The sequence below is a fragment of the Polyodon spathula genome, chromosome 8, assembly GCF_017654505.1.
Source record: "Polyodon spathula isolate WHYD16114869_AA chromosome 8, ASM1765450v1, whole genome shotgun sequence".
NCBI classification, from domain to species: domain Eukaryota; kingdom Metazoa; phylum Chordata; class Actinopteri; order Acipenseriformes; family Polyodontidae; genus Polyodon; species Polyodon spathula.
Window position 1 is genome coordinate 19,624,880 of NC_054541.1, and position 13,500 is coordinate 19,638,379.

At 39.0% G+C, this 13,500-nt stretch overlaps 1 protein-coding gene across 1 annotated transcript in view; it reads right to left on the reverse strand.

The window, feature by feature from the left end:
* LOC121320231 (parathyroid hormone-related protein-like) overlaps positions 1–13,500 on the reverse strand; it is a 45,095-nt gene that overhangs the window by 8,959 nt on the left and 22,636 nt on the right. The gene's annotated exons all lie outside the window — the stretch shown is intronic.

Sequence of the window (13,500 nt, forward strand, 5' to 3'; positions counted from 1 at the left end):
TTTTATTTTTTTAACTGTATGGGATTATTATATTACATAATAATGACGGTCATTTTTTTGTTTTGTTTTGTTTTAGTTAAAGGTTTGCTGCCAGTGAATCTGAGTTGGGAAACAGTGAATAGATGGCTGAGACTGAAGTGTCCCAATGTTTTACCTCTAATTTACCTGGTTCTTTCAATACCTGGAAGCTATTGAGACAGAACAAGGATTTTTCCAGATGAAGTTAGTGAAGAATGACTGTAGGAGTAGGCTTACTGACAAGCACTTTTGGAACAGCAGCACCAAAACCAGAAGGACCACATACATGGATGAGCTAAATTACAATGAAGAGGATGAAGCCTGTGTGAAGTTCTCTGCTCCTTTTTTACACAAAGAGGATGAAGCCTGTGTGAAGCTCTCTGCTCGTTTTGTACATTAAGATGGAGACTGTGTGGTGCCTCTATCTGTTCTGTTAAAAAAAAAAAAGGTTGTTTACCCAACATCTGCATCTGGGAATAAACATTTTTATTTATTTATTTATTTATTTATTTATTTATTTATTTTTGTAATCTATTTTGCTCTAAATGTATAATCGTGTTTATTTTTGGGACTAGTAAGTTTACATCAGGACTAGCAAGTTTCAAAAGGTACTAGTCTTTAGGATTAGTACCAAAATTTGGTTAGTTTTTATCCTGGTACAGGTGTTTATATATTGACACAGCATATGTGTCAACGAGGACAGGTGACTATATACAGACACAGCCTTGTGTCATTGAGTACTGCTGATTATATGGTGACGCAGCTTCTGTGTCAACAAATTCAGGTGATTATATACTGGCATAGCACCTGTGTCAACAAATACAGGCATTTATGTACTGACACATCATTTGTGTCAACAAGTACATGCATTTTCCAGAGGTAGCTAAAGCTGTGAACTGGTTAAGGGAGAATAATGGTCAACTGGAAGGAGGGTAGAAGAACCTGCAGTGGTTGACATGAAGGAGGAAGAATAGAAGACATTCAAAAACTTGCAAAGGGAAGTGAACTTCGGGGAGAAAGTGCACTCAGGGAAATGACAGAATTTTTTTTTTACAGCCATAGAGATGCTGAATTATTCCTAAATTAAGTCATAGATAAAATTAATGTCAGAATACATGTGCATATTATATGAATTAAGTCTGAACAAGCTAACCGCTAAATTAAGGTGACACATGCATACAGTGAAAAACAGTTACATTTATGACAGAATTTCTTTTGTAGCTAAACAGGAGTGAGACCTGAGGGGAGCAGAGAAGCTCTGTGCTTAATGCAAAAAATAATGACCGATTCTAAATTTAATAAAAAATAAAAGCTTTTCTTTGCTTAAATCCTTTACACAAAAACGATGCACAGGCTTGACTATAGATAGTTGCCAAATGCCTCAGCCTTATGTGTCAGTATACAAACACCTGAAATTGTGGACACAGATGCTGTGTCAATATATACATGCCTGTACTCACTGACACAGAGGCTGTGTCAGTATATAATAACCTGTACTCATTGATACAGATGCTGTGTCAGTATACAAACACCTGAACTTGTTGACACAGAGGCTGTGATAATAATCACTAAGCTAAACAGTTACTTTGTCATAAGTGAAGCACATAGCCTTTTAACCATGCTACCACCATTCGTGTTCAGATAAAAGTGTTAACAGTAAAGCAATGGGATGTGTAACATTGTCAACATTGCCTTCTTCACAGTATTAACGTTTTGAAATGAGCTGCTATTACAACCATTACGGTGAAGTTCAATGCACTCTGCACTCAGCTCATCACTCCAAGGGGAAAACAGAAAGCAGAAAACAAATTGGTAAAGTACTCTTATTTTTCATGCAAAATTATAATCCCGACAAATACAGTAAAATTCTCTGATACTGAAAATCAATGTTATCTGGTTTTAAAAAATCCCAGATCCCAGCTTCTGAATTCCGATTCCTGATTGCTAGGTTCTACCTTCCACGCAGTAAAGTTAATTGCATTTCTACATTGCCCTTTTGTTTGCAGCTATTATTCAGTGGTTCTTGCTTCAGACTTTACCTTGCTTTGAGTTGGAGAATCCTAATTTCTGGAACTGAACAGACTTCCCCATTGACTCGTGAGATTTTGTGACTTTTCAACTCTAGCGTGGCACACCTAAACCACATATAAACAGAGATAGTACTGTAGCGATCCATTAGTTTGTGTTTATGTACCATACTCCCTGCTGTCTGTTGTGTTTGCATGCTGTGTGTAATATTCCCTCCGCGCTGTATTCTGCCATTGCTTGTTTACCTTTTGTGTGTGTATTCCTGTACCATGTTACCCGCTGCCTGTTTGTTTGCCCTGCTCTGTTCCCATTGGTTGTTAAAAAGTAGGTACCAATTACATCACATGCAATATGTTAATATTCATATACAGTATACAGTGGCTCGCAAAAGTATTCACCCCCCTTGGACTTTTCCACATTTTATTGTGTTACAACATGGAATCAAAATGGATTTAATTAGGAGTTTTTGCCACTGATCAACACAAAAAAGTCCATGATGTCAAAGTGAAAAATAAAATCTACAAATTGTTCTAAATTAATTACAAATACAAAACAGAAAATAATTGATTGCACAAGTATTCACCCCCTTGAGTCAATATTTGGTAGAGGCACCTTTGGCAGCAATTACAGCCATGAATCTATTTGGGTAAGTCTCTACCAGCTTTGCACATCTGGACACTACAAATTTTGCCCATTCTTATTTGCAAAATTGCTCAAGCTCCGTCAAGTTGGATGGGGACCTTTGGTGAACAGCAATTTTCAACTCTTTCCACATATTCTCAATTGGATTGAGGTCCGGGCTTTGACTGGGCCACTCCAGGACATTGACCTTTTTGTTTTTAAGCCACTCCAGTGTGGTTTTGGCTGTATGTTTGGGGTCATTGTCCTGCTGGAAGATGAATCTTCTACCAAGTCCCTGGTCTCTCGTAGACTTCAGCAGGTTTTCCTCTAGGATTTCTCTGTACTTTGCTGCATTAATTTTGCCCTCTATCTTCACAAGCTTTCCAGGCCCTGAAGCAGAGAAGCATCCCCATAGCCTGTAGCTGCCACCACCATGCTTCACAGTAGGGATGGTGTTCTCAGGATGCTGTGTGGTGTTAGGCCTTCGCCAAACACAGTGCTCAACATTGAGGCAAAAAAGCTTTATTTTGGTCTCATTAAACCATAGAATCTTCTTCCACTTGGTCTCAGAGTCTCCCACATGGCAAATTCTAGCCAAGATCTTTTTGTTTTTTCAACAATGGTTTTCTTTTTACCACTCTCCCATAAAGACCAGTTTTGTGAAGCACCCAGGCTATTGCTGCCGTATGCACAGGGTCTCCCAACTCAGCCGTGGAAGACTGTAACTCCTTTAGAGTTGCCATAGGCCTCTTGGTGGCCTCCCTGACTAGTGCCCTTCTCGCCTGGATACTCAGTTTTTGGGACGGCCTCTTCTAGACAGATTCACAGTTGTGCCATATTCTCTCCATTTCTTAATAAAGGAATTTACTGTGCTCCAGGGGATATTCAATGCCTTAGAAATGTTTTTATATCTTACCCCTGATTGGTGCTTTTGAAGAACATTATTCTGGATTTGCTTTGAATGTTCCTTCGTCTTCATGATGTAGTTTTTGTTAGGAAATGTACTAAGCAACTGTGGGACCTCCAAGATACAAGTGTATTTAACCTGAAATCATGTGAAACACCTTAATTGCACACAGGTGGACTCCATTCAACTAATTATGTGACTTCTAAAGACAATTGGTTGCAGCAGAGCTTATTTAGGTGTGTCATAGCAAAGGGGGGTGAATACTTATGCAATCAATTATTTTCTGTTTTATATTTGTAATTAATTTAGAACAATTTGTGGATTTTATTTTTCACTTTGACATTATGCACTTTTTTTGTGTTGATCAGTGGCAAAAACTCCTAATTAAATCCATTTTGATTCCATGTTGTAACACAATAAAATGTGGAAAAGTCTAAAGGGGGTTGGGGTGAATACTTTTGAGAGCCACTGTATACACTGTTCACTAAGAACTTAGTCACTGCATGCACAATGGTACCACGTTATGTTTTCTATTTGTATTTTATAATGCATATATTTTTTCAAAGTTTTAGCAGGGTAATTTCTCAAACTCCAAAGAGTTTACACAAACTGTTTTAAAATGTCTGTAAATTTATATACATTGCTGCAATCAACTTAACCTACAGAAAAAATACATTATTATCCAGCTTGTATATGACAGCACTATTGCCCTATTTGTGAAAAAAAGCACAGAGCCAGCACTGAAATGCATTGTTTCTCTACAGGGCACCAGATTATGTTAAAATATGTTAGGAATAAACTGCAGAAATAACTCTACTCTTTGACACAGGCTTAACTGTTCTTATAAGGACAAGTTGTGGAAATTGTGATATTTATGTTTTAGTCCATCATTAATCCTGATGTTTTAAATTTGAAATAAGCACTGTGCATATTCTTTCACAAGCTTTCCACACTGTCTAATGTTTTCTTACCAATCTGTTTCCATCTTTGTTTGTTAGTTTACTGTGAGAGCTTTGTGAAATGCATAGCCGCTGTGGGGATCCAATGGGTCTGAATACTTTCCCTTCAGTTTGTGTGGAAACCCTTACTTTTCCGGATAATTATATTACCCCTCGCTCTCAGCCTCCCTTAAATTACTGCATGGAACCCAATGATAACTGCGTTAATTCATCGAGTCACCTTGTGGCAATGTGTTTTTACTTAAAGTAATCAACGTTTCTAAAAACCTGGCCAACAGCCAATCCCTATTTGATATTGTATTTACCTTAAATCAGCAGAGTTCCAGATACTCACACCTAACTAAAATAAAGCAAGTATGTCCAGTAACACCTTCCATGAAAGCGCTGCCATGATTCCTGGTTAACTATTACATCTACTGCCAACACAGATGCTGAGTTCCACACTGAGCCATTTTTCAAAACAATTTTCTAGTTAAGTGGAGCAAACGACTTAAAAAATTCTCTGTTCAAGTAAAACTGCTGGGATTCAAGATAAAGAATGCAGTATAGCCATAACTTCAAGAAATAACATTATTAGCAATGCTATAAATGAATGCGTTGTGTATAGTGTCTCTTATTGTTATACAATATGTCATATCGTTCTGGCTGCACAGACTGTGCGACATGATTTCTGTACTAGACATCTACACACACAACACGTTAACTTATCACAAATCACAAAATGAATACTGTACTCACAAACTACTTTAGGTCATAAAGTGTTTTTAACTTAAGAACTTTGCACAGGATGACATCTATTCTCTGGATTATTATTACACCGTGTAACAATTTTTTTTTTTTTTTTGTTCCTGGGTAGTAAGTGTTATTTCCTAATTGCTTATGCCTCAAAAGTATAGAAAATGGCTATTATTCCCCACAAACTTTGCTTTTGTGACCAGGACAGTGATATTTAAAAATATCACTATTTCCAATGGGAAAACGGGCAAATGTGTGTCTTTTCGTTCACATAAAGTCAGAAAAAAACAACATATGAATCCAAATTAACATGTATTTATACTAAAGTAATACAAAATGACTACAAAAGATTAAGAAGTGAGTAGTTTTTCGAGATTTGTAAATACAGTATAATCGTAAATCTCGAAAAACTACCCACTTCTAAATCTTTTGTAGTCATTTTTGTATTACTTTAGTATAAATACATGTTAACTTGGATTCATATGTATTTTTTTCTGACTTTATGTGAACGAAAAGACACACATTTGCCCGTTTTCCCATTGGAAATAGTGATATTTTGAAATATCACTGTCCTGGTCACAAAAGCAAAGTTTGTGGGAAATAATAGCCATTTTCTATACTTTTGAGGCATAAGCAATTAGGAAATAACACTTACTACCCAGGAACAAAAATTGTGTTACATAGTGTTATTACAGGAAGTGACATTCACCCAATCAAAATGCCAGAATTCTGAACATTCTCATGTCTATCAGGAACAAAACATTCTAAAGACACAGATAATAGAATCAACTATGTAATGTATTATTTTATTAAAACATTTCTAATAACATATCAACTACGCAATGTGTTCTTTTCTTTTAATTTCACCATTCCTAAGCTAGTATGTGCAGTTTTACACATTAGCTTTGCTTTGCTGTCATCTTGTCTACCCAAAGTATTCACGACAATACACTTTTATACAGTAAGAGACAAGGTCAACAACACATATTAAGTTATATTATATGTACTGGGATTCTGACTGATCCTTAAGGCTATTGGTTTATTTCTCATACGTGATTTATAAACAAATTAGGTTTAGTTTTGTTGTTGGAGTTTTAAATAACAATCTTCACCTTTTTATTGAGGACTGGTAGTTGGTTTTTAACTGGTCGTGCTGGTTCAAGAGACTCCTACCAGTTCAACAGCTATTTCCAGTTTACTGTTCTAAAGGCTAAGAAATTGATATTGGAAAATCTATTCAAATCTAATATTAATGTTTGTTTCCTGTAAATGTATTTTCAATGTTCTTCTAATTAGTGGCTGATCAATAAAGTAATTGACAGTATGAGCTACAATTTAAGAAATTGAATTGAATTGTTCTACTGTTCTACTTTTGTAAATAAATAAATAAATACATAAATAAAATAAGTTTAAATAATAATTCTGGTGTTTTTTCTTCTTTCATAAAATAGGAGTTAAAAATGCTTAAAAAATATGTCCATATATGTTGTGGAGTTGGAAAATAGATACCTCTGCTGGCAGGCACTTCACAAATGTTCTTTTTTGAAGCCTATGTAATTATCTGTTCACCCACAGGTGGCAATATTGAAAAGGGAATTTCATCCAGCCCAAACAGATCTGCTAAACCAGTGGTGCAGAACTCCAGGCCTTGAGGACCATTCCACATCAGATTTCAGGGGTTACAAATTAACAGATGAACACCTTAATAAATGTGTAATTGGTCTAGTTTAGTAATCATGGGTATGTAGTAAATAACTGGTTTATAAGGGCCCTCGCAGTGCACCACTGTGAACAGTCGTCCAGGGATGTGTAACTCCAGTGAATTACTTTAGTACCTTGATGGAGATTTAATTGTTTAAACAATTTAGAACCTGTCTGTAACAAAGACCTGGAATGAAATAATCAAATGTGCACGGCTCTTTGGTGGATTAGTATTACAATGCATTGGTTGGCATTTGTTTCTTTTCTGATTTTATAAATAAGTGATTCTTTTAGAGTCAAAGGGATTCAACATGTTAGTCATTATGGGTAATTTGGGGGACACTGTAGGGAGCGTTTTTTCCCTGTTTACCTCATTTCTCTATGCCGTCCACTCTAGCTTTCCTCAGCTGTGCTCCGCCTGGGGGAGGTGATCAGCTGACTCAATCACATCCGAGTGGGAGGGGGCAGCTCATTTCCAGTCATCTCTAAATAGCCTTGCGCAGCACTCACCATGTCAGTCAAGGGGTGTAGCCAGGGCAGTGCTGGGAGTTCCGTTTGGCAGCTCTGCCTGTCAACCTCGCTCTTTTTCCTATATTAACCTAGTACTACTTCCTCTCTTTGTCTTGTGTTTGTTTTTTGTTTTATAGCAAATGCTCAGACTACATCATTCATACTTCACTGCAGGTCATTTCTATGCACAGCTCTGCCAAGATATTAGCAGCTGTTTTCCTACCTGCTCAGGTGATTCTTCTCATCATTCAGCTTCTCTATTCGGTTGCAGGAACTCCAGTGATAGTCTTTTCTGGTCCATCCCGTCTTCAGCCCAGCTACAGCGTCGTTCAAAGCACAGTTCCATTACTCAACTTGGTCCACGTTTTCATCAGAAGACTGGTTCCAACGAGACTGCTGTATGGCAACTCTTTTCCATTGGTGCCTCACAGACCTTGGTTACCACGGTAATGCCTCATCAAGTGACTACTGAGAGTGGTAAGTTGCCAAGGCGACCAGGCAGCTTTAACAGGCATTGAGAGCCTGTGCCTCACTACTTCAATCGTCTGGCTCCTGCTGCTGCGCTTTTGCAACATGAGAGTGAGTTCAACTCGTTGCATTGTGACATCTATGCAGGATCCTCTTGTAGACCTATGTTAACTTATTTGTATACATCACTAACTTTCTAAAGCAAATGTTTTATACATAGACAAGGATTGTAATCGCAATAACCAAATATATGCTGCTATGCTTCACTGAAGCCAATAGTTTAAATTCCAATCACAGCCTCTAGAAGGCAGCATAACACCACAAGCTCTACATAATTTAAATTGGTTTGCTACAGCTGCGAATCTCACACACTCCAAGCTTTCTATCAATTCCTGCAGTTAGTTGTCACTTAGTTGAGGAATTCTCAGTCTCCTCCTGCCTCAACCTTTTCTGCTACTTATATTAACTTGTATTCTTCAAATCCAACCCTCCTCCCTTCCCCTTGAGGACCTGGTCATGAAGCCAAGCTTATCAGCTTTCTGAGATGCTAAGAATCCGCCATTACATTAATTTCCAGCTTTCGGCCATTAGGCCATTCCTGCACCCTTCCTGTTCCCGAATTTGCACTTCCCCATTAGCCCCCAACTTCATCAAGGCACTTTATGCAACTTTCACAGCCATCATTTCATTCAATATGTGCTGCCAGTCAGATATGGAAACCATGTCCTACGATTATCAGTCAAAATATCCTCCTACCCTGCAGTAGACAATACACTCAGATTGCTCCAGATCAAATCAATAGGTTTTGCAGCAACCTCAGATCTGTGCATTCTTCATCTCTGCCCAAAGGCAGCCCCATCTTCGACATCATCTAAAACCACCTTAACTCTCAAATACCAATTTCCACTGCATTCAGCAGCTCTCTGATATCTATAGCAAGCCACTACACACTACTGACAGCATTCCATTGTTTACTCCCTCAGATCTCTGCCTGTTCAGCAGACTCACCTCTACTGTTAATCACTCCTCACTACAGCAAATCCTCGGCTCCCTCTTCAGATCTGCTCACTATTGCAGCATGCAAAAGTTGCTTTAGTTTACTGTTTAAATCTGCAACTGCTCTCCCCCAGAGGTTCCATAGCTCTAGTTCTCCTCCAATACTCAGATCTCTAAAAATAAATAAAATAAAAAATAAATAAGTATAAATAAGGCTCCAGCTCCAGCTGCCACCTCAGCCCTCATCAAACTCCGCAACACCAACATCTGCTGTTCAACTAAATACAGCACTCTCCAACCTTTTGCAATCTGCTCGCTACTACATGGCAACAGCCTTAGCCCCGGCGACCAAATCATGGTACACCATCGGATGGAAAACATTTATAACTTTCTGCACTCAAAACCAAATGCAGCCCACTCTGATTTAATGAGTGACATATTCTAGCCTCCATTGCCCATGTAAGGGATTCTCTTCACTTCGTCCCCACTACCATTAAAGCCTACATCTCCGGAATTCAGTATTTCTACTGCCTCAACTCCGTCCCTTTCCCAACACTCCTATCCATCCCATCAGTCTGCTTGACACTCAGAGAGATCCTCAAGATACTGGACTACCAGATACTGGACTTTGGCCAGCTGTAATAATTTCACTACAGAATACTAAACCTTGTAGTAAAAAAAAAAAAGTTAACCTTGCCCAGTGTTAAACATGGTGGAGGTTGTGTGATGGTCCACAAGTTTCACAGCCTGGTCCGAGAAGCAGACCCCAACCCTCGGCAAGTTCCTCCTTTCAATCAATTGGTATTCCACTAAACTTCACACTCTCCAGCCTCCTCCAGTCAGCCTGCAACTTCAGCGAGAGCCCCTTCACTCGCTCTTCTTATTCTTCTGCCTGGTCTTCCTTCACCACATTTTGTTCCCAAAATCGGATCTCTCTTACTACCTATAACCTTCAGCACCTCCTTGCCTTTTTCATACACCTCAGTCTATCCCTTAACCTGGCCCCTTCCTGCATCAGGAATTACCTCTCAGGTATCCAGCACCAGTTCCGCCTCCAGTCCCCCGTCCCCCCCTTTCCATCCCGGAGGTCCGCCTGATGATCCAGGACATGGAGAAGAGCCTCCCTCCCACCTCTCCACCAAGACAATCAATCTCATCGGATATCCTCCTTCGCCTCATCTCATCCCTCTGTCATGGCTGCTTCACCCCTTTCGATGGCATTGTCATGGAAGCTCTGTGCCTAGTCGCCTTCTTTGGGTTCCTGCACTGCTACTAGTTTTCAGTCACTTAAGTCTCCAGTTTCCCAGCCATCTGCCTGCGACGCTCCGACCTCACTCAAGTCCCCAGAAATCACTTTGTCCTATTCATCAAAAACATCAAGAAACTTTTGTCTCCCTTCAGATCCTCTCTTCATCGACTCTTCAAGAAATGTCATTACAAGACATTGGTTTCATCCCAACTTCTTTGCTTCTCAACACCCTTCCGTCCAGGTCCAGGCTCTTCCCTCAGTTTTATCCTCCCCACTCTGCAGCCACTTCTGCAGAACTCAAAGGAATCAACCAGTACTGGACATTACAGCGGCTCTCCAGTTCCTCGTTAGTATGCCCGGAGTGAGGGCGCCGTCTCCGTCAGGTCCACCACAGGTTTTCTCCCAATGGGGGGGGGATTCCTCTCCACAGTGCGGATGGCCTCCAATCCATAGTCCATCATACTAACCTCTCTTTGTTTTGTTTCTTTTTCCAGCCTTTTCTATCATCTATGTGCGGCTCTGCAGTCTGTTTCCTATCTGAATGATGTGGTTCTGCAGGGAGCGGGGGATCCTTCTTTTGGGGGGGGGGAGTGATTCTCACTCCCCTGACTGACCGGGTCGGCCTCCTGCCCTTCGGTTCCTCGCTGGTCAATGGAGACCCCCAGCCACATCAATACTTTTGCAGCTTATGTGCTAGACTCATGGAGGCCACAACCTGCTATCATTCTCCCAAGTTTCTCTTCTACGTCTGAGCACCTTTCTTGCCCCTCTGAGGCACGGGGGGGGGGGGGGGGGGGGGGGGGGGGGGGGGGTTCTCTTCCTTCGTCTCTCCTATATGTACCCAGGACATTTTTCTCTAAATCTCCATGCAACCCAGCTGCCAGCCGATGTTGCCTGATGGGATCTGTCCTTTTGTTCTCTATATCTCATTCTCCTTGTCGCTCAGCAGCCAGGGGATGCTGCCTGACCTGGCCTGGACTTGAGAACTTCGTCTTTCATATGTTCTGTCTCTCATCCTCCTTAGTGAGAGTTCAGTGTGTCTTGTTTGTATGTCTTGTCCTGGCCCTTACTCATCTCAAGCCGATCAGCAGCCAGAGGATGCTGCCTGAGCCAGTCCTTTGAGTATAGGGATCTGTCCAGCCTATCCTATATCTATCATTTTTGTATGGATTTGTGTTATTTCTTCCAATAGAGCCATGACTGACACAAGTTCAACTTGTCCAAGTTACCGTATTCAAACTTAAGACACCCTCACATTTACCAGCAACAGGGGTCTGGTCAGCATTACCTATCTGTCCAAGCTGGTGGTGGCTGTTAGAAACGCTAAAATTGTAAAAAATCGTGCTACTTCCTTGTTGCCGCTTAGTTTCCAGTGGTGTCCTCTGGTCCTGGCCTCTGCACTGCACTTAAAGTATTTATAATGCGCTTAAAGTTTTGTAGTTTTTGAGCGTTTTGGGGGGCTAAGGGGGTATTAGAAAATATTCATGTCTGCATTACTTTTTTCCCTATGCTTGAAATACATACTCTACAAATCAGAATGCAATGTGGGTACAAATAGATATGTACATCAAACACATCTTAAGTACCCAGCTCTTTCATGTAAGCAGCTAAAACATGAGGCATAGAAGTAAAGTGTAATTATGTGTCAGGTTAACACACTTTTTTCTGTAGTATTTATAGGAGTTGGACCAAGAACCCCTGTACTCCTACTATCCTAAATCAAATACAGATTTCTATAACCAATATATGAGACAAGCATATAAAGTGCACTGCAGGTAATATTAGTGAAAATGATGTACTAGCTTTAGATTATTTGCACATTGATTCTGCCTGACAATAAAGTCCAATATAACATTTCATTTTCTGAGTGTTTCTATATATTGTGAGCTAGAATAATATATATATATATATATATATATATATATATATATATATATATATATATATATATCCTATTAATAGAAAGGTACCGGTTATTGTGTGTCAGTGTTTTATATTATTTGACTGATGATGCTGAGAACAGAATGTTCTAGCTAATTTGCACTTATTGACTGATGTCTATATCATGAGAAATAAACTATACGAAGATTATGCACAATTTGACGATGATTAAAGTTTGTAATACGATGTAGTACATAATACGTGAAAGGTGATATAAATTACATAATACGTAAAGAGATATAAACTTCATAATACCTAAAACAAAAACAATGAAACCTACCACCAGGTGATCACTTCCACCGAGGTATAAAAAAAAAAAAAATATATAATATAAATATATATATATATATATATATATATATATATATATATATATATATATATATATATATATATATATACACACACACACACACACACACACACAACACAAAAGTATTCACCCCCCTTGGACTGATGAACTGATCAACACAAAAAAAGTCCATAATGTCAAAGTGAAAAATAAAATCTACTAATTATTCTAAATTAATTGCAAATACAAAACAGAAAATAATTGATTGCATAAGTATTCCACCCCCCACCCCCACCCCTACCCCTTTGCTCTGGTGCAACCAATTGTCTTTAGAAGTCACATAATTAGTTGAATGGAGTCCATCTGTGTGTGATTAAGGTGTTTCACGTGATTTCAGGTTAAATACACCTGTCTCTGGGAGGTCCCACAGTTGGTTAGTACATTTCCTAACAAAAACTACACCATGAAGACGAAGGAACATTCAAAGCAAATCCGGAATAAGGTTCTTCAAACAAAGATGGAAACAGATTGGTAAGAAAACATTAGACAGTGTGGAAAGCTTGTGAAAGAATATGCGCAGTGCTTATTTCAAAGGCTCTGCAATGACAGCAATTGGATTGTGTAATATTTGGCTCTTTAAAACATCAGGATTCATGATGGCCTAAAACATAAATAACACAATTTCCACAACATGTCTTATAAGAACAGTTAAGCCTGTGACAAAGAGTAGAGTTATTTCTGCAGTTTATTCCTAACATATTTTAACATAATCTGGTGCCCTGTAGAGAAACAATGCATTTCAGTGCTGGCTCTGTGCTTTTTTTCACAAATAGGGCAATAGTGCTGTCGTATACAAGCTGGATAATAATGTATTTTTTCTGTAGGTCAAGTTGTGCAGCAATGTATATAAATTTACAGACATTTTAAAACAGTTTGTGTAAACTCTTTGGAGTTTGAGAAATTACCCTGCCAAAACTTTGAAAAAATATGCATTATAAAATACAGATAGAAAATATAACGTGGTACCATTGTGCATGCAGTGACTAAGTTCTTAGTGAACAGTATATACAATGGC